This window comes from Phalangium opilio, unplaced genomic scaffold, assembly GCF_054372755.1.
Source record: "Phalangium opilio isolate 3A_F unplaced genomic scaffold, DU_Popi_V2 ptg000009l_1, whole genome shotgun sequence".
Classification (NCBI taxonomy): Eukaryota; Metazoa; Arthropoda; class Arachnida; order Opiliones; family Phalangiidae; genus Phalangium; species Phalangium opilio.
The window spans coordinates 4710135-4737609 of record NW_028324146.1 but is presented as its reverse complement, the minus strand read 5'-3'; the positions used below and the strand labels follow the sequence as shown (position 1 = coordinate 4737609).

The 27475-nt window shown below is 37.7% G+C and overlaps 1 protein-coding gene across 1 annotated transcript in view; it reads left to right on the top strand.

Moving 5' to 3' along the window:
• The first annotated feature begins 21024 nt into the window (after window positions 1–21024).
• Window positions 21025–27475, top strand: part of Mef2 (myocyte enhancer factor 2) — a 174303-nt gene continuing 167852 nt past the window's right edge. The window contains exon 1 of the mRNA XM_089848196.1: window positions 21025–21177. The gene's annotated coding sequence lies outside the window, so the exon portion shown is untranslated. The remainder of the gene's footprint in view (window positions 21178–27475) is intronic.

Here is a 27475-nt window from a genome sequence, read left to right as displayed (position 1 = left end):
CAAACGTATAGGTCCGGAGTTAATCCCCGCCTCTAAATTACAACCAGCATCTCATAGGTTCTTGAAAACTCACGTCAGCGCGACACGAATGAAGAAAATTACGTATTTTCCAACTGAGGAGAGGCGAAATAGCCCGGCCTCCTTTTTCGTCCCCCCTTGTATTTTGAAAGGGGATACTTTGGCATCTTAGAACTTCTCCCTAGTAAACTAGATGTCGCTTCTTGGTATAACTCTACCTATACTTCGTAATGCTAGAGACTTACAGCTCCAGCTAGTTCGAGAACGACGCGAGAATTGACTACACTCTATTTTACAGTTCATCTTCCTATTTGGTCTGTACTAAGCCTTTGACAGCGCCTCACCAGGCGTCGCTTTACGAGAATCTATGACCTATGTCACCAGTGACAAACTTATGGAATATATCTTACGAACTTATGGTGATACGCAACTATATAGAATGACTAGCACACTGGTTGCCCTTGGTAAACAACGAAATGTAAATTGGAAATGGATACTTCGGTCTACAAGTTTAATTAAGATGATTCTACTGGATGTTTTTATTTTTAATCAAATATATTGACGAGTCGCGGAGACGGGATCGTTCTGACAATTATATGGTTGCTCCTCAAAACACCCACTACCTCGAGGAAAAGGTATAACTTCTGACGTAATGGTCTTGACAGTTAATACTAAATATTGACCTATATGCTTTTTACTACGCGTTTGTTATTATCGAAAAAAACCAAACTAATTAAATTTTGGTCATTCATTCTGGGAAGGGGACAACCTTATTGTATAACTGGTCTAATTGAGGAAATATTCAAGTTTTTTTAAGAGGAACCTTGTGAAAAATTAATAATAATTATTGGTGTGAAATAAGGCTTATTTCATATCAATCATAATTTTCACCAAGTCCTTTCAATGCTTATTTGCTTATATGTATATTCAGTCTCAACTTTCGGTTTTTATTTAAAAAACAGAAGCCTCTACTTAACCTTTCTAACCTTTCGAAGTTTTCCAATCATTAACCTTTGGAATTCACACTGCTTAACTCTACCACCACAATCAAATTCGCAATGCATATCCCCTACCACCACATCCAATTCGCAATGCATAACCCAACCACCACAATTCAATTCACAAAGCTCGACCATCATGTTACAGAAGATAAATTAATTTTTTTGCATCGTTGAAGTTTTCAAAATATGTATATAGTAAGTTAATTTCAACACAAAAACACTTAATAAACCTATATGAACAAATCATAATGCACTCATAATAAAATGCATATAGTTAAGCAATTTTAATGAGATATATGCAATAACCATAATACGGATCATCTTTAAATTTTCATCTTGCTTAAATATTGCAATTGCAAATTATATAAAGTTTGTTTTGCGAACGCATTTGGAATTTTAATATCGGTATAATCCTTATTTAATATTGACTTAATATAACGATCGGCTTCTGACGTATTTTGAAAAATTTGATCAAATAGTAGACCAACCAATAACTACTGAATAGTTACTTATCGAAAAAAAAAACTACTATTAAACAAGCATGACGTAAATCTACGAATCATTATTTCTTATATTGAAATGCTATTTATAAATCTTTTGTTTCATATACTAACTCCCTTATAGATTTTTTATAGTGTTTTATTCTTAAAATGGAAATTTATTTCGGGCTTTGGAAATTAAATATTCAGGAAGGTTCGAAGGTATAGAGCGCGTCCGGCCACGATAGTAAACAACATTCAGGAAACGTTAAATGTCAGGCATCGTTCCACGACGTCATAGAGGCATTACCGTCCAATAGGGGATGACGATGATGGTTACGTCATAGCTCCCAGGGAAACCTAATTAATGATTAAAGATCAAAGTGGACGGTCGCTCCCCATCGGGGTTCAAGGAAAGTGGAAAACCAGTATTGCTTTTATTAAGACAAAGAGGCTACTGTTGTAATAGCGGAATAAAGGCCCCTAGTTACTGAAAAAGTTTAAAAATCCTGCATTATTACTTTTATTGGATGTTAAAAGCTCCCGTTTTTTTCTTATCAATTTTCAATTTGGTGTGTATTATAAAGAATTGGTTATGTCGAAATATTTCTACGCAAATATTTAAAATTTATTATACGCATGTAAAATGTTAAAATAATGCAATGTCAGCCGCTTTTCTAGGGTTCTTTACTAATGAGTTTCTGGGGCATCGAAACATTATTGGAGGTTGCGACAATCCACAATTAGTACAGTTAATATCGTTTTCTCGTGAAATGTGTTTGCCTCTTCCTGTGGAGTAGGCCTCGTCTCAGCTTTCCGACATGCGTGTTAATACGGGTTAGCTTTCCTATTTGCACAAATCCGTGTTAAGCTATCAACCTAAGTTCATAAGATATGTTCCATAAGTTTGTCACTGGTTACTGAGAGCTTGTCATGAATTGACGTCGGTGAAACATCATAGATTCTCGTAAAGGGACTCTTGGTGAGGCGCTGTCAAAGGCTTAGTACAGACTAAAAGGAAGATGGACTGCAAAATCGAGTGTTGTCAATTCTCGAGTCTTTCTCGAACGAGCTCTCAGTAAGTCTCTAGCATTACGAAGTATACGCATTGTCATACTTATGGAACATATCTTTTAAACTTATGCTATCAATTGTTACAGTATGTCCCACTCCCACCTTGGGGACAGTTTTTCAAAAGAAGAAAGCCGGTACTATAGAGCTATCTCAGAAGCTTTAGTGTGACGTCACCCATTCTTTTTACCCATGGATCCAAAGCGGTACCAAACATGGCTGCCCACTAACAAAGCTAAGCCCATGACGTTTTACCTAGATACTGACGTCACAACTAAGATGGCTCAATTCTAAGAGTCACTGTTTCTTTGGTTGGATTCTAGCCCTATGTTTTCTTCTATACAGAATGAAGATTAAACAAAATTGAAATCATTGCGAAATAATCTTTTTTGGTATAATGCATTTCTGCAACATGACACGACTTTTCCCCCAAAGTTAAAAGGTCATTGTTTTAATCTCCTTCATTAGCGAAATCCCCTTTAAAGGTCCGTTTAATTCGAAGTAGACGTATTATAGTGGCATGATTGACGGCTGCACCCATAGAGCTCGTATAAAAAGGAATAAAAACAGAATCGGAAAAGCGTGAATATCTAGATTTAAAACAATTAATCACAATGGTCTCGGCTCGCCTACCCGAAATTAAGTTTTTATCCGAGTGCTTTGCTGGGTGGCTTGGCATGGTGCTTTCCTAAAAAAAAAATTTACTCTATCCTTAAGAGCTGCAGGGAAAGGTATAGTCGTTATAGTCTGATTGGCGAAGGGTATAAAGGGTGAGTGGGATTTTGATACCAGGGGCGCTGCCAATACGGGTGGGGTCTACGCCTACTATTAATGGGTGTTGGCTGCCAAAATGTAATGGATAATCTAAAGGCAAGCGCCCGTTAAGATCCTTCGATCTCTTTACACCAGAATTCTTCGAAGTATCGCTTTCCCATTGTCGTAACTGTAAATTCCCTCGATTTTGGTATTGCTACATTGGAAGCATGGACACGTGACTAAGCTAGTAAAATATTTCCACCACTGCACTAAATGATGGGCTAACCTTGAAAATCATGCAGCAATTTTCGAACAACCAACTATGAAATATCAAACTTTCCTCCTCTAAGTTTGAAGCGTGAAGTATGCACGCTTCATCATGTGACCTTTGATGTTCCTTGACCTTGTCGTATCTTTATTCCTTTATCAAAAGACTGTAGCTTTGTCGCCTCTTTAAGTGACTGTCGCTTTGATCATGTGACGTCCATTTTGTCATTCTCGCTTTTTCGCTTCATCTTTGAGATCTTCATTGTTTTTTGACTTGGTCGTTGCGTCATCAATTCGTCACGTGTCCGTAGCTTTGTTGTTTCTTGACGTCCCTGTCTTATTTACTTTATCACATGACGGACATTTTGTGGTTGTGTTAGATGGTCGTAAGTTTGATTCTTTAATTCATACTTAATCAATTTCGCTAGCGCCTGTCAGGGATAATACACACTGATATTGGAGATGAAAGATTGAGTTACGACAGGGATAGATTTAATTTTAGAAGTAGGAATGGAGAACAGAGTAGTCTGGGCGCGCGTCAAAGTCCCGGACCCTCTTCCACGGGACGGGGGAGGTGTATGAAAGAAGAAGCGGGCCAAAGCTACAGAGGTAAAAATGAATTGCGTATTTTTCCCCGTCCCCGTCAGCAACATGGTCAAAACGTAATTTAAGTGAGCCAATAAGATAATTTAAAATTTTCGTTACGTGTTGGAGGGCCTCTATACTGGGCTATGAGTCGGACTGAAGTAAATACTAACCGTTCTCCATTCCTACTTCTAAAATTAAATCTACCCTGGTACGACAAAGGTGCTCGAGAGTGTGGGGAGGTATTTTTGTCAGTGCACATTAGTTCGATATTCATTGGTAATCGGAGGATGAATCGGATTTAAAAATTAAATTAATAATACAGTTACTACGTTTTGACACTGTAATTTGTCTTTTCTTTGGACTTCTTGAAATGATTGAAGTCCCACGCTTTGTTACTGGGTGGTCAACCCTCTGTCTATACCATCCTTTCTTGTCCTACTTAAATACCTGGTCGCAAATTACTCTCCAATTATATTTAATGTTTTTGTAAATTGAATCAAAAACCCATCCCCTAAACCTTAGTCGTAGGGTGCGTAGTACTAATATCGCGCGTTTTTCGAAATTACGAAATCATCCGAGATAAGATATGGCGACACTTGTTTCGCGCGCTTCTAGAGGGCCTAATAACTGATACTAAAACAATGCGTATCTTTTAGATTACACAGTCATAAACACCACGCTACTTCCAAGAAATTTTTGTAAATATTTTCAGTTTTTATTTCTTTCAATATACTGATATGTAATTGATAATAATTTTAATCACTTCTCTGGGTACTTTTAATTTATGGTGCATAGAGTCTAGGGATGTGCAACGAATATTACTTTTTCAGTATTCATCGAACATCTATCGGTGCGAATTTTGAAAGTGACCAAATAGTGGTAGGTTTGAAACTTTGGACCAAATACCGGTTCGGACCAAATTATTCTACTAAATACCAAATTATCGGAGTGGAAAGCAACTCCATCTAGTTCATAAAATCGTAAGAATGGACTTAACGGCAGTTCACGCCCACCTACAACGGCAGAACTGGCCAAAAACCAAATAATTTGGTCCTAATTTTCCTATGGAGACCCCCAAAAACGTCCCCAGCCATTAAAATCAAGTCATTATTTGGTATTCTGGAATAATGAAAACATATATTTGAAATTTTGAATTCGTTAGCCCACTATTTGGTTGAAACGAATACTATTAAATACTTTGTACAGACCTAGCATAGACCCCCTTACGCGTGATCAATTAGTAAACGTTGCGGGTAGGGTTGTTTATAAAGAAAGCAAATTTACCATAGAATAGAGGAATTTCCAATGTTAATTTAGGTCCCGATTTAATGTCAAGAATAAATGCATCAAAACTGTCAACCCCCCTTCATTAGGCATTAAGCCAATAGGCTTCTTTTGATTGATTTAGGGAACGTTTTAGGGAGATGTAATAAGTAACTAGCCGGTCGTTTAAATCATGGTTTATTGACTCGTCATAAGAATATCCCAACAAGAAGTGATAAGAGTTTTGTTGTCGTCGCGGTTATATACTTTACATAATGTTTTTTAATTTAACATGTATTGCTTTTTATTAGATATGTTTTACGCTTATCTATATCTAATCTAACATCTTCCTTTTTCCGGCTTTTGGAACTGTTCACCATTCGTTCGGATATCTTGCCGGTGGTTTTATGTTCCTTCTTGAGCGTGTCGTTTGGGTTGGTATTCCGTATACTGTCACGTTCGGATGGGTATTGGCTGGACGTGACTTGGGAGGGTTTGCGCTGGGGGTCCTTTGTTCTATTCCGTCTGGAGACTCCTCGGTTGCTTTTAGACTTCCGCTGTCTTCTCTGTTCGAATATGTGCTGGTTGGACGTACATTTGGTGGGTTTGAGTCGGCCGTGTTTTCCTCCCTTCCGCCTTGTACCTCCTCTGTTGCTTGTCGATCTGCTGCTCTTCGACTCCCGCTAGCTTCTCTGCCTTGCCTGCCTCTGAAGATTCTGGTTTTGTGCCGATGTGTTATCGCTGCCGGCAAGGTTTCTTTGTGTCGGTTGCTAGGGAGGTTTTCCATGTGGATTTGTTCCGGCGGAGTTTTGGCGCGTGATTGTTTATTGAAGTTTATCCTGAGGTGTCGCCTGTTCCGTCGTAGTACTTGTCCTTGTTCCGTCCTTATGTGATAAGAGTGTGGTGTTTGGTCAAGTGCTATTATCGTGGCTCTCTCCCATTGTCGAGGGCCCCTTTCGTGCCAGACTTCTGTACCGGTCTCGAGTATCGGTTGCTTCATCATCCTGGTGTGTCTCTGCCTTTGTATCATCGTTTCCTGTCTTTTCTGTAGCGATGTTTTTATCTCTTGCGTCGGAAAGGTTGGATTCAGGGTCTTTGTGGATGTTGTTAGTGGTGTTCGTATCCGCCGACCCATCAGCATCTCCGTGGGTGAGGGTAGTTCACCGATCGGCGTTGTCCGGTATTCCATCAATACGCGTTGTAGGTCCACTCCTTCTGCCTGCGCCTTGATTAGCATGTTTTTGATCGTTTGAATCGTGCGCTCAGCCATTCCATTCGATTGGGGGTGGTACGGACTCGACGTTACGTGATTAGTTCCCCACTGAATCAAGAATTTCCTGAATTCTGTTGAATTGTAAGGTGGACCGTTGTCCGATACCAGCTTTGTTGGGGCTCCATGTCGGGCAAAGTGTGGGTGCATGAACCTTGTAACGGCTTCCGCATTGGTTGTCTGCAGTTCCGCGGCTTCCACGAATTTTGAAAAGTAGTCGACAAGGATGATCATTGTTTTATTGCCGACGTGGAAGATGTCCGTTCCAACGACTTCCCATGGCCGTTGTGGTATCTGATGCGGATGCAGCGGCATAGATGTGTTTGCTCTTGCCCTTTGTTGGCATGTATCGCACTTCCTCACGTACTCCGTGATGTCACCGGTCATTTGTGGCCAATATACGTGAATTTTAGCCCTTGCAATGCATGCAGAGATCCCTTGATGCGCTACGTGTATTTGTTGAAGGATTTCTCTTCGTAATGTTGGCGGGACGTAAAGGCGTTCCCCCCGGTATATTAGGTCTTCCTTCATATGGAGTTCCTCTTGGACCGGCCAGAAGGGTTTCAATGCCGCGTGCACTTTGTTGATAGCTGTTGGCCATCCTTCTGTTATATAGCGTCGGAGCATTTGACTTGTTTCGTCCTGCCGTGTATGAGTCTTGAAGATATCGTATTTTTCTGCTGGTAGTGCTGTCGTTGCATGTATCACCATGGACTTGCCTTCCAGTTCCCTTGTGTCGATGTCCTGTGCTTGTTGCGGTGCCCTTGACAGGGTATCGGCTACGTATAGTTTCGCTCCTGGCACGTAGACCACCTTCAGGTCATATCTGGTCAGTTTCAGTACCAAACGTTGGAGCCTGGGTGATAACATGTGGAGTGGTTTGCGGACTATGCTGATTAGTGGTCGATGGTCGGTTTCTACTGTGAAGGTTGTCCCTGTCACGTAGTACTGGAAATGGTCGCAGGCGTATACGATTCCCAGGAGCTCTCGTTCTATTGGAGCGTAGTTCCTTTGAGTTGGTGTAAATGAAGTGGATGCATATTCGACGGGGTGACCTTCTTGCATGAGTACTGCGCCCACTCCATTGGCGCTGCTGTCTACTGAGATTGTGGAGGCACGTTGCGGGTCAAAGAATGTGAGAACTGGAGCTGTCGTTATTAATCGTTTCAGGTCGAGGAATGTGCGCTCGGTGTTGGCGTCCCAGCTGAATGTGGCGTCTTTTTTTAATAGTGCTCGGAGGGGTGCGGCTTCTGTGGAGTGTTTTGGGAGGAATTTCGCCACAAAATTAACCATACCCAGAAAGCGTTGTAATGCTGCCCGATCCCTCGGTGCTGGAATTGCTTGAATTGCCGTTGCTCGTGCTGGGTCAATCTCTATTCCCCTTGGTGTAATGATTGTTCCCAGGTACGTGATTCTCTCGACTGCAAGTTGCATTTTTTTCGTGCTGAATGTGAGCCCCGTTTGTCGTGCCCGCTCGAGTACTGCTACAAGCCTCCTGTTGTGGGATTGTTTGGTGGTCGAGATGAGAAAATCGTCCGTAGATATCTTCGTATACGGGAATTCCTCTGGCGGGTATATTTGATGCATCGTTCGTTGGAAGACTGCTGATGATGTACAGATTCCTAGTGCCAGACGTAGGAATCTGAATCGCCCGTACGGTGTCGCAAAGGTACAGAGGTATGAGCTTGGTTCGTCCAACTCTACCTGCCAAAATGCGCTCTGCGCGTCGAGTACCGTAAATACTTCGGCTCCATGTAGGCTTGAAAAGATCTCCTGAGCCGTCGGTGTCGGATAAGGTTCCCTTTTAATCGCTTTGTTTAGGTTTCTTGGGTCCAAGCATATTCTAGTGCCGCCCTCTGCTGCGTTGTCTTCTTTCGCTACCGCCACCATTGGGTGGACCCAGTCGGTTGGTTCTGTTACTGGTGTGATTATTCCCAGGTCTTGTAGCCTTTTCAATTCTTTGATGACGCCTGCTTGTAGAGCCTGAGGTATTTGCCGTGGTGCTGAGATTGTTGGTGTCGCGTTTGGCTTGAGTTTGATCGAGTATTTTCCCGGTAATTTGCCGATTCGGTTAAAGACATCACTATATCGGTGGATGATGTCTGCCGGTGTCATCCTATCGATCTCGTCTAGTGTCGGCCGGTGTCGGTCGTGCTGGGCAACTGGCTGTCGTCTCGCATCTGGCGCTCTTTGCTGTGTGTGGCTTACGGTATCTTCCTGGCCGCCCCTGCTTAGCATGTGTATATCCCGATCTCGTCGTCTATTCATCAGTTGTCTTGGAAGGTGTCGTGTTATGAGGCCTAATTCGACGGATGCCCTTGCTCCCAGTATCGGCATTGTGTTCCGTGGAGTGATGTAGAAATTTTGCACTGTTGATGCGGCGAATGAAGCGCAGACGATCTCAGCCGTGCCAATAATGTCAATGGGGTGACCGGAGTATGCTCGGACCGTGAATGGTGGTCGGTGTATTGTTGGCTTCGCTGGTAGCATGTCAAATATGTCCTGCGAGATGATATTTACTTGTGATCCCGTGTCCAGTTTCATTGTAATCGGGAAGTTGGCAAAGTAAATTGTTTCCAGCCATTCGTCATCTTCCCTGGTCAGTGGCGCTCGCATATCGTGGCAGTGCAGGGTTATTTGATTGCAGTATAGATAACCGTAATCGTGTGCTTGTCCATCATCTTCGTACGTATAACTTGGATCCCGGCCTCTTTGCTCCGAGAGATGTGGGGAAGGCCATTGGTCGCCTCTCTGCTCCCACGTCAGTGCGTGCGTTTGCCTTGATCGGCAACACGCTATCCAGTGGCCGGACCTCTTTCATCCATGGCATGTATCATTTCTGGCGGGGCATTGGCCTTGGATTTTATGATGGGTACCGCAATTACTGCATCTTGGCTGCTGACCTTGATCTCGTGCCCTGCCATCGTTCTGATACCGGTGATTGTGGAACCTAACTGGTGCCCGCACCGGTTGTCTCTGTCTCGGCTGTCTCGTGTGTTCATATGACGAGCGGCGGTCTCTCTTCCGTATCGCGTCTAAATTGACTGTGTTTGCGTCCTCTTTATCCGTTGTCGTGGCAATAGCGTTTGCGTGATTGCTGGAAGATTCATCGGCTTGACATTTGGCAATGGCGTTGTCCAGGGTGAGGTTGCGGATGGACAGAAGTTCTTTTCGCAGCGAGTCTTTCCGGGTTCCGCAAACTATTTGTGTGCAGATGAGCGAAGAGTTGAGTTGACCAAATTCGCAATTACGGGCCTTCGTCTTCAAGTCTGTGATGAATTCGTCGAACGGTTGGTGTGCGCCTTGGTGCGTTGTGAAGAAGGTGTAGCGGAATGCAACGAGGTTTTTGTGCGGCTCATAGTATTGGTCGAAAGCGCTGTAGACCATATCAAGCGTAAGCGTATCTTCGGCAGGGACGTCGATGGTGAATGTGTTGTATATTCTTCTAGCGGCGGGTCCAATAATATGTAGAAAGGTGGCGATTTGAACGGCTGGTGTTTCGTCCGAAAGTTTGGCTGCCAGTGCGTAAATCTTAAAGCTGTCCCGGTATTCCGCCCACAAGGCCGCAGGGTTGTTGCTCCCTGGGTGGAATGGGTCCGGACTCTTGAAGGAGGTTGACGTCATCGTGGATCGAGCTAGGACGACGTTGGGTACGTAATGGAGGTCCGCAGGTTCCGATGTTCTGACACCATGTAATAAGTAACTAGCCGGTCGTTTAAATCATGGTTTATTGACTCGTCATAAGAATATCCCAACAAGAAGTGATAAGAGTTTTGTTGTCGTCGCGGTTATATACTTTACATAATGTTTTTTAATTTAACATGTATTGCTTTTTATTAGATATGTTTTACGCTTATCTATATCTAATCTAACAGGAGAGTTAGGTTCGAGGGGCCAGTCACTCTGCACGTTTGACTGTATTAAAGTGATTATCCGTAATCTTTAAAAGCCCCTAACAATGCTAAAATCATCGCACGTAATCCGTCTATGAGTGATTAACCTCTCGGTTAGGTTATGTAAGTTAGGCCTCGTGAACCCAAGTGTCGTACACCCTGTTTTGTGTATATCGTAGAAGTCACATCTTTAGTTACCTTTTAAGGCAGTGCCACACATTCGCTATTTGCTGCTGTGTATCTCATGATTTTCGCTGTATGGCGAGCGGACATTCTGATAAAAACAATCATACTAACTTTGTAATTCATCGATAAATTGTGAAAATGGCGCCAAAGAGGTTCTGAAACTTTTCTATCGACTAGCTTGTCTTCGATTTTGATAAACGGGAGTTTATAAGATTGTAAATTAATAAAATTCTGTTGCGGAGGATAAATATGAGTTTAATTATGTCAGATTGAATTTTGTTTGTAGATTTGGATTATATTTCTAATATTATAGGAGCCTTGTAAAAGCAGGGCCAAAATGGAGAATGTTTCTAAAACATACGAAGAATTTTATCAGTGAATTCAAATGACATTAATTCAGGCAACAAGTAAAAAGTGGAAAATGAGCCTTACATAATTATATTAATTATTTACTTTGCACTCGAAACCTTTTAATTTCTAATGAATTTACCACAACGTGACCTTTGACATTAAATATCTTGCTAATTGGCTTCATCATGTTCTTCCAAAAGTCAATATTAAAATCAATAACTTCGTGCAATGTTTATTATTCTTAATGACTGGTATTCTATAATCCATTTTTTCGGTCCGAAATCAAAATCAGGTTAAGTCTAGACGAACGGAATTATACCTATGATGGCTTTTGATTTTTGAAGCGGTTTTGGATAGTTATTGAGATTTCAGTGGATTCATTATAGGCCACCATTTATTTTGTAGTTTATAATTATTAATTAATTGCTAAGATCTATTTAATTTTCAAGGCCGATTTTTAATTACCACAATCAGTTTATAAACAATTCAAGCAAACGTATCTCACGTGTCACCTGGTTATCTTTTTATTTTACCCTATCCGTTTAAAATGAAATTAACATTCATTATTTTAAGATTATTATAATTTTATTAATATTTTTGAATAGTTAAGAGCTATTCAATTTTCAAGGTCGATATTTAATTGACAAGTGCTATTATTTTCCAATCCTAGTTATTATGGTAAATATATCTGACCTTTCACTAAAGCAAAAATAATATAACAGAAATATGTATACACTTTACTTTCGAAGTAAAATTAAATTCGAATATTTTATCGAATCTATCCCTTGATAAAATGTTGTGTCATATTTAAGTATGTTTAAAAAAAGTGAATTAATGAACAGCTTTTCGATTAGTTTTTTAGGAAAACATTTTGCTGACAACAGTAATTTTTGTATTGAGTCCCAATTTACTTAAAAATTTACCGCGGTATGTTGTAAATCAGTAATTTATAAAGTAATTTGATAAATTACTGACTGCAGTCTTACATTTTCTACTAATTCCTATAGAGCCAATGGGCCTTTGATAGAAAGCTATATTCTGGCGTTGTGGGGGGATTTTCGCCCCCTTTTATGTCTATTTTTGACTAACAGGATAGGTTAAAAGTAGTTAACTTCTACCTTAAATTGTATGTGCTTAGATAATTCTAAATTCAGCTTTTTCATGAAGTGGGCCTAGCTGCCGATGAAACCGGGCAACAACATTAGCACTAAATTTTTTACCTATCGAAAGAGATCAAAGTATTTAATCTATTTTTATGGTTAAAGAAGAATTCCTAAAGCAGAGCTTCTCAAGGTGGACAGGTATTTTTCTGTAATGTCTTATGGACCAGTTGATAATTGGAATATTCAACTTTTAATAATTTTAAAAGTGCTGATAGGACATTCGCATATACATTAGAACCTAATTTGAAGGATGGCCATGCATATTTTTAAATAATTATTCAATTTGTGGATCAATTAATGAAATTAAGATCTCACTACGGCTCTATCTCCAGCAAGCAAGTGTACTGTCTAAAAAAAAAGTGGCGGATGGGCACTTAATGGAGCTTGTTATAAAATGGCACTCCCACGATGAGGAGAATTTAGAATTTTAACCTGCATCTTGCACCTCCAAATGGGTCCAGTTTCTGCCTATATTGAGGTGTACTTTAAGTAGAGATAGTGAAGAAAGAGAAACTGGTTCAAAAATAATTCGGATTAAAATCTAAGTGATGTAATAATTTATAAGATATCCATTTCTTTGAGCCCGATTAAGTATTGAGATCCACTATGTTAAGAAATGCTGTTCTACAGTACTGGAGCAAATTTATAGTTCAGAGTTTTCCATCCATTATTACGTCATTACCTCTCCGAATGACGATGAGGTCACGGAGAGGTATTACACAGGACGTGTTTGTGTGTGTCTGTCTGTCACCGCGTTCGCAGTTGGCAAATCGGAGCAAACACGTTTGCAGAAACAATTTTTTGGCTTTTACTCCCATCGTTAGGATTAATAAGAAGTACGCGGTGATCGGCTAGGGTTACGAAAAACGTCTAGCCTCCCATTGGCAGGGCTTCCACCAACGGTTCATCCAATTGCTGGTTTTCTCATCACTAATTGTGAATCAATCGCCTTATTTCCAAAAATTGTTAACGAGGAATATGCTTAAATTCAAACGTCAACAATAGCCGTGTTTAATATAAATTTAGGAATAAAGTTTCTTAAAACTATTTAACTAGAATTAAGGTAAATTAATGACGATTAAAATAATTAATATCTCTTATATTTATTTATTTAATTATTTAAGAAAAACCTCTTAATTGCGTCTCGACTCGGAGAGGTTTATTTTCGTTTCACAACTTGTTGTTTATTTATCCGGATTCTAAAATTACCCACAGAAGATGGAATATCTATTTGTATCGTACCTGAACGTTTTCTTATTTGCAGATAATGTATAGCTATTGCAGAGCTATATGAGCAACGCATAGTTTTTAGACTTGGAGGAATCATACCATTTACACAATTAGAGCAGGCTACTACTTTGACTTCCAAGTATAATCTGGCCTCCCTGGGTAAATGTAAATGGTATAGATTCTCCTAGTCTGAAAACTGTGCATATGATGAGATAACTTTGGTTTGTCGTGATACTTATGATTTTAGTCTTCTTTTTTCAAGTTTAAGTAATCAGGAAAGAAGGAAATGAGTAGATTAAATTATATTCATTTAATATAAAACCTTGAAAATTTAGGTATTTGTTTGGCACTGAATATCATATGTGAGATAATTTCTAAATAGCCTCCAGTCACAAGTTAAGTAATTAAGTACTATTAATCTTTTTCAAATTTTCAGTTATGGAAATGTCTTTCGATTCAGAGAATTTTGAAATACTAAAACGGGATTGTGCAAATATACACCTAGCCCATGATTTTGCTTCTTTTTTAAATTACAAGATTAGAACTTTTTTTCCGGATTGAAAAGTATTTACTCTGCTATTCAATACCTAATTAATCAAGGTGGGAGAGGTTTTTCTTAAATAATTAAATAAATATAATTGATATTAATTATTTTAATCGTCAATAATTTACCTTAATTCTACTTAAGTCGTTTTAAGAACCGTTATTCATAAAATCATTTTAAGCATAGCTATTGTTAACGTTAGAATTCTAGCGTAACATTTTTTTGGAAATTTAGGGTATATAAGGCGATTGGTTCACAATGATTGATAAGAAAAGCGGCAATTGCGTGAACCTTTGGTTGGAAGCCCTGCCATTGGGAGGCTAGACGTTTCTCGTAACCCTAGCCGATCACCGCGACACCGCGTACTTCTTAATCCTAACGGTGGGAGTAGAAACCAAAATTTGCTTTATGCGAACGCGTAGACAGACAGACACGTCCAGTGTAATACCTCTCCGTGACGTCATCGTCACTCAGAGAGGTAAAAATGTAAAATCTGAGAATATTTAATTGGAAATGATGGATCCGAGAATCTGTATTTAAAAATGTTGAGTTAAAAATATCGAAACGAAATGTTATAGATGAGTTAGTTTTTTTTGTACTAAAACGATCTACTTATTATGAAACTTAACTTAAAGTTAAAATTATCATAAGCACTGTATGAATTTCTCAGTCAGTGGTAGGTTGTATTCAGTTACCACCAGTTTAATGACAGCGCACAGTCTACAATGAATTGGCGCGATTAACATAAATTTAAAATTAAACTACTCTAAACAGGTTTTATTTTTTCATATCAAAGCTTAATTTATTTTATAATGGTCTGAAGAGTTTTTGTCGGGAGACGAGCCAAAATTGCCAGTTTCAAAAATTTTTTAAAAAAAAATACCTAGACCTATTACCACTTAGTTTACTAGTCTAAACGTTTGTTCACCAATTCATAGCCAGTATAGTGGAAAGGCAACGAAACGGAGATAACCGTAATGAAGTTACAGCTGCTATTCTCTTTCTGTCCACGTTTTTCTCTATTATCGCTGAACCGTGCATGCAGGTAGACAGACTACAGGGTTAAATGTGATGAAAAGAATTCATTTGTATGCTCGGGTAATAGTTTGTACCGCGGGGGGATATATGTTTGATGTTTTTTTATACGTTTTTTCCTATTCGGATTTTTTCTATCTTGGAAATTTATAACGAAATGAAATTCGGTAAGATATCACGAATTCGATTTCTAGAGGATTAAAAGTTCAAATTTGGTTTAAACATCAAAAACTATAACTAGATCTGGTCTGTTAGTTGCAAGGATTTAGGGTACATGTTTTGAAAAATGCATGACTTTATTGTCCAGACTGGCTAATGCCCAACCCAGACAGATTTACCTTGCAAGCTAATAGAGACAGTATTACAGTATAGACCACTCCATTAAATACATAACGTTACGGACTCTTCGCAGAGGTATTACATTGGACGTGTCTGTGTGTCTGTCACCGTGTTCACAGTTGGCAATTGCGGAATTTTACCTCTCCGAGTAACGATGACATCATGGAGAGGTATTACACTGAACGTGTCTGTTTGTGAGTCTGTCGCCGCGTTCGCAGTTGGCAAACCATTTTTTGCTTCGACTCCTATCGTAAGGATTAAGAAGTACGCGGCGATCGGCTAGGGTTACGAGAAACGTCTAACCTCCCAATGGCAGGGCTTCCACCAAAGGTTCACGCAATTGCGGGTTTTCTTATCATTTATTGTGAATCAGTCGCCTTATATACCCTAAATTTCCAAAAATTATTAAAGAAGCGTACGCTTGAATTCAAACGTCAACAATAGCTATGTTCAAAACGATTTTAGGAATAAAGTTTCTCAAAACGATTTAACTAGAATTAAGGTAAATTAATGACGATTAAAATAATTAATATCGATATTATTTATTTAATTATTTAAGAAAAACCTCTTAATTGCGTCTCGACTCGGAGAGGTTTATTTTGGTTTCCCAACTTGTTCAATATCCTATGGACGGGCCATCCGGCTTTTACGCTTAGATTTTATGGCATCTTTAAAAATGGCTACCCAATAAGTAATAACATTGTCCCTATAGGGCAGGCTGACGGGCCCTCGTCTAGGTGCCTTTGCTACTAGTTTTTAATCAAAACATCTACATTATTCCATTAAAAAATTACTCTTCTTCCTTTCTTCTGTCTGAAAGTCGAATAGTAGTTGCTAAATTTGGTCTACATTTTGATTGTTTTCTTTTTTTGTCAAAAGATGTTTTTAATTAAGCTAAATATTTCGCCTTGTAATTTTTCGGTTCAACCCTTATGAGGGTGTTTATTGAAAAGGGTGTATATAGTTTAAGTTTGTTGTAAGAAAGTTGACTGATGGAAGATGAAGACGATTATCATCCTGGGCTGGTCTAAAAACGACTTTTCAATTAACACCAATTGGAATTCACACTAATTACGATCTCGTGTAGACACAGTTGGTATCTGTTTTTGTTTTAAATTCCCAAATGGGCTAAGGTAGTCGTGACTAGGTACTTTTAGTTGGTAATTTTCAAATTCCCAGCGAAATTATTCTCTTTGTCGAAGGTGCATTTTTTAATACTGTACTATTTAGCATAAGTTCATAAGTTATGTTCATCCATAAGTTTGACACTGGTTACAAACTGGAGCTTGTCATGAAGTGACGTAGGTCATAGATTCTGGGTAAAGCGACGCCTGTTGAGGCGCTGTCAAAGGCTTAGTACAGACTAAATAGGAAGATGGAAGTCCTGCAATTTAAACGAGTGTATAGTCAATTCTCGCTTGTCGTTCTCGAACTAGCTCGAGCTGTAAGTCTTCAGCATTACGAAGTGTAGTGTCATACTTATGGAACATATCTAATAAACTTATGATATTAGTAAGAGTCTATCTCTCTCATTCCCGTAATGGTTTGCTTCGAAGGTAGAGCTGGAATGAATACAGCTAATTGGAATCATTGAGTAGGCAATTTCTCAACTTATCTAGGCGAATTTTATGGGAAGAGCTTGACTAATCATTATGCATGACGAATTTTACCTCACGAATTATCTACCTAGCTGCCTCTAGTGCCCCTGAGCACGCGTTGCTACCAACCAATAAAATCACAGTCGTCAGAATTATGAGGCGTGACGGATAGTAAGTTCTCAAGCCCGGCCCAGAGAACCCGCATGGAAATTTATGTTGGATTGATGGGGACACAATGATTCTTTTTAACTGTTTGTATTCTTGATACTAGCCATTGTTTAAAACGGTGTTTTGAAGTTGGAAATTGTTATATCTTATGTAATGTTTTTGAACGTGTATGTCCGTTGCCTGGGGGGTCGAGTATATATTCCGTTGGTATCAGTGTAGGCCTAGTTAGAGAAAATTAGGAAACTGTTTATATCTCATTGATCTTGTTGATCAGTGACATCGTTTTATTTCAAAACGGAGGTATTTGAATTTCAGCCTTCCTTCTTCCTAAATATACAGAAGTTTTTAGTAGATTATGTAATGAACCAAAAATCAAGGCAGTCGTGGGTAAAATTTACATATTGAACATGAATTAAAACTATTTGATGAAGGCGGAAAACGTAATAGTAGATTATGTCATGAACCAAAAATCAAGGCAGTCATGAAGTAAAATTTTAAATTTACATATTGAACATGAATTAAAACTAGTTGATGAAGGCGGAAAACTTAATTATTTCATAATTTAAAGAGATAGTAGCGTATAAATCGTAATTAATTTTGGATTGAAATATTTATTTTCAAATCTTACATGTATTTCAGAAAGTTATTTGTTTATTTGGATGTTTTTTCTTTAAGAACAGTCGAAAGTCTTTGCCGAATTTGACCAAACTGTATTGTTGATATCAGTAACACAAGAGGAAGGTTTTTAAGATCTGGTATGGTTCAGCTCCTCAAGGTCAAGACTGGGTTCGCGAACCCCTAGTCCTTAAACCCGTTAGGGGTTTTGTTGGGTGCCACGTGCGGCCATGGGTCATGGAGCAAACGCCAGTCGTGAACTAGAAATATTTTTCACCGAAAGGGACACAGTTTTGAAGTCATTGTCCAGTCAAAATGTTTATTTCAATTTCCGTTTTCGAAAACGTTTTCTATTTAAATGTATAACAAAAATAACATATTGAGCTTAATTTTAAGATTTTCGAGTATTTAAAACTATCCTAACGGTCCTTTTGCTACTGTCCCTCTAGTATAGCCTAACATGAATGCAAGGATATTATGAAATAAACTATACTCCAAGATTATGAAAACTGTTTAATTCAAAATAACGCAACGTAAATAAATTAACATTTTATTATTTTATAATTTTCCCTATTTTACGGAAACATTTTAACATTTCGGTAACAATTTTCGAATAATAATAATCTTTTAATAAAGATTAGATTAGATTCGAAATTGTGGATCGTGTTATCAAATTTTCAAATTATTATTGATTCATATTTACAGAAGTTAATTAACCAATCCTGAGAAGTATATGTTTGTTATGACTCTGCTGGAGGAAAATCTCTTTTTCACCTTGGCGAGCTTTGAGGGAGGAGCTAAACTAATCATTATATTTATATATTTTGCGTCACGAATAATTTATCTCGATGCACGTTGAACAGTGCGCCCATTTTAGACCTCGCGTTGTTACGTCATAGTCATATGGCGTCGCGATTTTATTGAGCATGCGCTATAAATAGAGTGCTGTCAGTTGTGATGTCAGATCCAAGGTTAAACGTCACGAGTCTGCCTTTAGCAATGGGCGGCCATGACAGTTACCGTTTTTTCTTTATGGGTAAACAGCATGGGTGACGTCACACCGGCGCTTCTGACAGCACTCTATATAATCAGTCGACCAACCAATAAAATCACAGTTAGAATGACGTCAGAACTATGACGCGCGTGGCGGAGACAATTCAAGCCCGCCTAGAAATTAACATGGAAAATATGGGGGCAAAATATATGTTAGGTCAGTTTGACTTGCAGTTCCACTGATATTAGGATTCTCCCAGCAGGGCAGGCCAAATTTTGGTGTGAGAGTCGCGCCTAAACCAAATTAATATCAAAGAAACATTATCACGAGGGGACAAATGGATTTTCACGAATAGTTTCACACATAGGTGGGCTAGACTAGCAGATATACACGTCCTCCTATAGGAAGAGTTAACGCACTTCTGATATTATTATTATTATAAATTAAAGATAAAGTAAATATTAATATACGACCGCATGAATTTCGTTAAACTGATTTAGTATTATTCTCCAGTATCCTAATGGTTTTCCTCTCTCTTTGCATGGTAAATGCAAATTCATGAATATTACCAACAAAACCCATATGTAAAACCTTAGAACGTTTTTAATAAAACTCATCATTATAAAATCTTAAATTTTAATGAATTTAAACGCTAAAATAAGTAGAACAAAGGCCGCAAGGGTCTTTCTTGTAGCAATGCTCCATGAACCCCTTTAAGAATGTCATATTCTGGAAGACGTACATTTTTACCTTTATGATTAAGCCCTAATTAAGGATCGTTTTATTGAATTTGAAAGTTGTAAAACAAATTAGTTTCTTAAAAAAATTCCCGTCTAGATATTCCATAGAGGTGGGTCCAGATACTATATAGACACCAAACTCTTGGCAGTTCCTGGTCCCTTAAAAAACCGTGAGAATGCATACATACAACATTTTTCCTCACGTGGGTCCAATGCATTTTTATAAACCGAAATGAAGCTCAGATAATTCTTAGCTTAATCTTAGTATTCTTTTAGGCTAACTTTATATTCAACTTTCCATACAAAAATTAAATGTTCAATCGCATGATATGAAAATCGATTAACCAGTCAATCTTCGATCTAATTTAAAGCGCCGCAATTTAATTTTTCTCATTAAATTATCCCTGCAGGTGCCATTTAAATATTAAAAATACAAAAGCAAAAAAAAAATTTAGATCAGTTGAGAAGGGTGATCCGTAAGCAATAACGGTTTGTTTCCTTGGCAAGCTTCCAATCATATTAACCTTCCAATCCTAATAATCCTGGCACTTGCTTCGCACTCTCCTCCAACTTATACTCCTCAACTTCCCGTAAAACACCGCGCAATGTGCACGCGAAAAGGGGCTGAAAATAATCCCCACATTCCAAGTGGCGGGAGCGTGAGAGGAGTATGGTGGCTGAGTTCTTGACGTCAGAAAGCTGCTGTGACGCGCGAATGTTCAATGCATCTCATAAACATCTGCCTCAGATCCCTAAATTTGATTTTAACAATCAAATACAGAATTTTCATTAATTTTAATAGTCTATATATTTATTTTTGAATTCTGGAACTTACAAATGGTTTACAAACATTAGGATTATTTCTTGTCTCCCCCCATCACTTTTCCGGCGTTTCACAGCCGCGAATTCTCTTCCTGTTTATACGCGCTGCGCGGACGAGTCGCTCCCAGTCTCTTTCCACCACTAACAGGGCGGAGCTTTTCCCGCTTTCCCCGTCTATGGCAAGCCGCCGCACGGTTAATAGATATCAAAGGGAAGGGTAACGATTTCATTGAGTGATTGTTTCCGAAATGCTCCAAAAGATTTCTAAATATAAAATCTCGGGTTGCCATAAATGTTTGTTGATTTAAAAACGCGAAAGTGTAATAAATTCCCTGTAATTAGACGAGTTCCATAAAAACAGTAAAAATGTGGAAAGTTGCTATCTGACTTCGTCAAAAATCCAAACGCGTTTTTCTCAGAAACTACTAAACAGGTTAAGTAAATGCGGATAATAATACAGTTTAATGGATATAAATATTGATTTTGTAGAATGTCCTGACATCTATTAACTAACTATTGATTGTGGAGTAATTGAGTAAAATTTCGGCGTTCTAACTCAGACTCTAGAACGCCTGAATAATAACAGTAATTCTGAATAGCACTACCCTCCCCATAAACAGTTATTAGCCTTGTCCGTGGTAAGCTGCCGCTATCGCCTTGAAACTACTTTTCCTTCCCATATTTCCGACAAGCGAACGAGTGCAGTGAGAGTTGTCTCGGTATTTGGCGGTAGGCCTAGTCCTTCGTACCAAAAATAGCCCATCGTCACGACGAGCGCTGCCGAAGGTAGGTGCTCGATTTCTATATTTAAACTCGGATAACTAAAAATAGATTTTCCCCTTTTTCGCGTTCGTCGAACTAATTTTCCCCCGTTTAAAGCGGTCTACCAGGCCATCTAAAGGCTTTTTATCCCGATATTACTCGCTAATAAAAATCGTAACAATATTTTCAAGTTTAAACGTTTCAGGGATAAGATTTTTTCGCTGCGTAGAATCTTCTCCCGTCTATAAACGGGGGAGTTTGCTAGCTTTTTCTTCGAGGGCCGCGAGATTTTTTCCGTAGTCCGAGGCCCACTAGCCTAAATCCTGATCGTTTTATTGTGTGTACCGGTAGATCTATATAGCAGCGCTATACACTTGATTATTTACGATAATTTTGCATTCTATATTTTTGATTTATATCCCGCGAAATTTATATTTTTAAATTAAATCATTAAAGTTAAATTCTGTTTGTGGGACTAATCACTTGTTTTAATCTGATTGTTGCGTTCGTTTAATGTGATTTGATTATTAATTAATTAATTAATTAATTAATTGAATACAAGTAATCTGTAAGGTGCATTAATGATTTTTAACAATTCAAATGGATGGTGCGTTTCCTTCCAACTGTCGTAGTGATTTGCCCCACGAATGTTTTGAACGAAATTGTGGTTAGATGATCGTAAACGTACATGTAAAATTTTGTTTTTTTGCATGTTCGCATTATTTATTGTTATTGTTATTATCATTATTATTTAAGTCGCCCACTATGCTCTACATTTTTTTTCTCTCGTAATTTTGAAGTTAGGCTTAGGTATAAAATATGAGTCTCGTTCCCGTACCCCGAGGGAGTAACCACTGTCAATTTAAATGTACACAAAATAATCAAATCAAAGCTACATCTTGAATATACACTAATTAAATTATGGACACAAGTCACAGTGTCCTTTTCTTAATGCTCATTTGAGCTTCGGAGTTGGACATTACATAAATAATTATATTGATATAGAGGTTTCTGCAATTTAAAATTTTAGTTGGCGCGAAAGTTTAGATATTTGAATATTGCAAAAAATATAGCAACAATATTTCTGAAATATTAAGAAAAAGCTGGAAAAAAAGAAAACTGTCTTGTCTTTCAGTATTTTGTTGGTTTCGTACAATTTATTTCGTCTAACACTCGAAAAATATTGGGTGTAAAATTCACCCCTTTGCTCTTGAAAATATACCAAATTATCTACAGCCTGATTCATTGTAAATGCACACTACAGATACAGATTTGTTTCGGTACAATTTCAATCGCATGGCTGACTTGGAAATGACTATAATGATAAAATATTGCTAATTCGTCCGCCACCACTTCGTGCCTCGTGTGTGTTTGGTATAAAACTAAGGAGTCTCCTTTTCCCTTATCAATACTTGACAAAAAACATTGAACCGCATGCATTCTTTGTGGGCTTCTGATATGAGATAGAAATTTAGAGTTTTAGTACTTGTACTCTAGGGGTCGGATACTTTTAAAAATCGCCTAATATAATTCTCAAATGGTTAGTGAATTAGGCCTAAAAATTTGAAGAATTATGTCCTGTGTACCACATTATGTTTGGGTAGGGTTTCCCTAAGTTTTAATTGAAAGTTGTGACACATTTTCTACCCGAATAATTTCAATATTTAGCTTTGCTCTATGTGACCAATATTTTGGTCAAAATATGATTTTATTGCGTATTGTTAAACAGGGCCACTGAGCAATTAAGACTCCTACAGTCATTGACATTTAATTAATTAGAGGTCAATAATGAAGCAATTAAAACTACCCCGTGCTCGTGGCATATCCCTTTTTCTATAAAATATAATAGTCCAATTCGTCTCTGAACTCTGTTTTGAATTTTTAACCCTAAATTTTAAAATAAATCTGAAAATCACGATACTGTAATGAAGTTAGTGTATCTGTACTTTACTTATAGAAAACCTTAACGAACTCTTAAGTACTCAAAGCTCGACATAATCGAACACTATTATTACTAATTATCCAGACACTAAAGTTAAGAAAGCTTCAGATTCGTGTGAAAAACTATTGAGGTCTTTGGGGCCATATGATGTTGTAGTATAGAATATTTGTTGTACACAATAACATATTGTGAAAGGGGTAGTCCCGGGGGTGACGGGCTCCGTCTGTTCCAATAGGGTTGGTGGTACCAGACGCCTAATCGTCTTTTCGCACCTTGGCCTTCCCAGGTAGGGACTAGGGCAGGACGTACATAGCCAAAACCCCTTCTTCTTACCAATAGCCCCTTCCTTGGCTAGAAATAAGGAGATGACCAAAATTGGTCACACAAAGGAAGACCTTGGCCCGTCGTAATGTGGCCTCCATTGTACCCTTGGGAATTGTACCACCAAACCCCCCCAAAAAAGGGACGCTCTCAGAGAGATCCTGGGGTAGATGGTTGCAAGCCCCCATACACTGACTAGAGGTCTACAGTTATAGACCATAGCCAGTAGCCCCCCTGCCCCCATAAACCCTCACAGAAAAAACGCCAAAGGGGGTAGCTTTAGAAAGCTCAGTTTTTTTATGGAAGACATTACAACGTCAGTTTTCAGTGGGTACAGAGCTTACGTTGTAATTGTGTGTTAAGGTCCGGCTAGTGTTAATGCCATATTTTTAGGTTTATTTTGCTGTGCTTCAAAAGTAATTCAGAATGGGGTACCATATTTTGTTTTTATTGCAGTTAATAGTATTTGGAGATATTTTAACGTATTTTTGGGGGGTGTCTGAATGCCAATACGTTTCAGTATGGTTACGTAGTACCATTTGATTCTGGGAAAGTCACTGAGTCAGGGATTTTTGGAAATACGTGGCTCCAAAAGTAATTCAGAGTGGGGTACCATGTTTTGGTTTTGTTATTTATTGCAGTTAATAGTATTTGGAGATATTTTGACCTATTTTTGGTGGGTGTCGGAATGCCCATACGTTTCAGCCTGGTTACGTAGTACCATTTGATTCTGGGGAAAGTCACTAAGTTAGGGATTTTGGAAATAGGTGTCTGGGAAAAGTCAGGGTATTGTAAATTCCCGAGAAATTTATATTGGTGTCGTAATTCTTCTATAGTAGTATTAGCATATTTTTAAGTTGATGGTGCTAATCATTTCTAAATACAAAATTAATTTTTGTTTAAATGAATTATGAAGCTGAGGAACTAGGCCTAGGTCAGGAAAAATTACATCAAAATGTTAGGGAAAAACCAGGGAATTGTAAAATTAAAAATTTGTGATAATCCTTCAATTCTAAGTTAAAAATGACATTAGCGTTGATTGATTGAATGAATTTCACTGTTTACGATAGTTCATTTTCATGACTTCCTTAAGTCTATTGTATATTAAATAATATATTGATAAACCTTTTTAAAATAATTTACAAAATTTTACAATTTTTATAAAATCATCAATGCAACCTGCAACTTCTCAAGATTCCGACATGATTTCTTTTTAGTTTCTCCACTCTCATAAGCTATTAGTTATCTATCGTCAACGATGGCATTATTGCACTGTAAAGTAACATTGAAATTACGCGCTTGTATTCGAGGATTTTACTATTTTGACGGTAAAAAAAACGTACCGCTGTTTAAAAAACCCCAGTTTTAAGCAGGAAGGGTGAGAGCACTTTGAAGTATTTTTTTTTACCATGGGGGGTACCATTGGTAAAAAATAGTTCTTATAGGCAGGTAGACGAGGCGACCGAGTTTTTGAATTTCCTTTCTCGTTCAAGCAGTTCCTTTTATAATGGATTGTAAACTGAATCCTCGTTGGCCTTGCCCCTGAACGAGTCTGAAAAAGCCTTGAAACCATTTTCTACCCCCTTTTTTTTTTCACTAACCCCTATAGCTACCTACCCATTCTTCTTGGAGAGAGGGGGTCTTAGTGGTGGGCCTATTTTTAGAGTCCACAGGATCTGTGGGGTCGATTCTAACCCCACACTGGCCCTCCTTCTGTTATAAAAAAGAGGGTTATGTTGGTGAGAAAGTAAAAGCTGCGACGTTTATGGTATACTGTGATCTATTTTTTTTTTTTTTTTTTATCCAGGGACTATACCCCGAGTTACTTACGTAATAACAGAATTATAACCAAACGACCATATCCTTAGTTACAACGATGTAAAAAACTTTGAGTTATTGGGCTTATTTTTAGTTGGCACCTGGAGCAAAGTTTAGATGAAATTAGGGTTCGCTTCATGAGAATCGTACTGAATTTCTTTTGATGCTAATATAAGTTTTGTGCTTTGATATTGCAGTTTTTAGTTTGAAATAATGTTTCTTCAGTAGTTGTTAAAAATAGGATCGAAAATATGAAACTGATAAAATTTTTACCAATATTGCCCTTAAACTGTACTGAAATCGCCTTTGAGGTGATATTACCATCGAAATCCTCTTAGGATTAGCTCCAAAATCCTCGACGTTTGAGTGAGATTCGACCAAACATTGTTTTAATACGTGAGACTGTGAGTGACAATCAAGTTAAAATCTTCTTGATAATGAACCTATAGTGATATTGCCTTGGTTTGTTATTAAAAAAAGCTTTCTTCAGATTGAAGCTATATAAAAGTGTCTTGATATTGAAGTAATGTTCTAGTTGTTTTCTTCAAACTGAACTGACTGGAAATTGTCTTGATATTGAAGTGATATTTTAGTTGTTTTCTTCAAACTGAACTGACTGGAAATTGTCTTGGATATTGAAGTGATATTTTAGTTGTTTTCTTCAAACTGAACTGACTGGAAATTGTCTTGATATTGAAGTGATATTTTAGTTGTTTTCTTCAAACTGAACTGACTGGAAATTGTCTTGGATATTGAAGTGATATTTTAGTTGTTTTCTTCAAACTGAACTGACTTGAAATTGTCTTGGATGTTGAAGTGATATTTTAGTTGTTTTCTTCAAATTGAACTGACTTGAAATTGTCTTGGACGTTGAAGTGATATTTTAGTTGTTTTCTTCAAATTGAACTGACTTGAAATTGTCTTGGACGTTGAAGTGATATTTTAGTTGTTTTCTTCAAATTGAACTGACTTGAAATTGTCTTGGACGTTGAAGTGATATTTTAGTTGTTTTCTTCAAACTGAACTGACTGGAAATTGTCTTGGATATTGAAGTGATATTTTAGTTGTTTTCTTCAAACTGAACTGACTTGAAATTGTCTTGGATGTTGAAGTGATATTTTAGTTGTTTTCTTCAAATTGAACTGACTTGAAATTGTCTTGGATGTTGAAGTGATATTTTAGTTGTTTTCTTCAAATTGAACTGACTTGAAATTGTCTTGGACGTTGAAGTGATATTTTAGTTGTTTTCTTCAAATTGAACTGACTTGAAATTGTCTTGGACGTTGAAGTGATATTTTAGTTGTTTTCTTCAAATTGAACTGACTTGAAATTGTCTTGGACGTTGAAGTGATATTTTAGTTGTTTTCTTCAAATTGAACTGACTTGAAATTGTCTTGGACGTTGAAGTGATATTTTAGTTGTTTTCTTCAAATTGAACTGACTTGAAATTGTCTTGGACGTTGAAGTGATATTTTAGTTGTTTTCTTCAAATTGAACTGACTTGAAATTGTCTTGGACGTTGAAGTGATATTTTAGTTGCTTTCTTCAAATTGAACTGACTTGAAATTATCTGGACGTTGAAGTGATATTTTAGTTGCTTTCTTCAAATTGAACTGACTTGAAATTATCTTGGATGTTGAAGTGTTATTTTAGTTGCTTTCTTCAAATTGAACTGACTTGAAATTGTCCCAATATTGGAGTGTTATTTTAGTTGCTTTCTTCAAATTGAACTGACTTGAAATTGTCCCAATATTGGAGTACGATATCGATCTGATATTTAGTTGTAAATTTAGTACAACAATCAACCTGTAATAGAAGAAATTTTGGATTTGTAGTTTGCTATATTGAATTTATTGATATTTGAGGTTCGACGACCAACTTGAAATTAACTTGGTATTGAGATGCGAAAATCAACCCGAGATTGACTTGTTGTTGAGATACGGAATACCTGAAAATATCTGGGAAACTATTGCCTAAAGTTACATAGACGTTTCTGGATACTTAATTTAATAATTTTCAATAAAATTCAGGAACATTTTTAGTAAAATTTAGAGAAATCTGGGAAATGTCTATGATGACCCTGTTGACCTGAAATTTTCTTGATATCAGTGCATCAATCAGGTTTCCTTACATCGATATCTGTTTGGATGGAAATCTAGCATCGAATGGAATCTTAAAATCGTGCTGGCGATATCATGAAGTTTTTATATCTTCATTTAGTATGTTAAATGACGCAAGGCT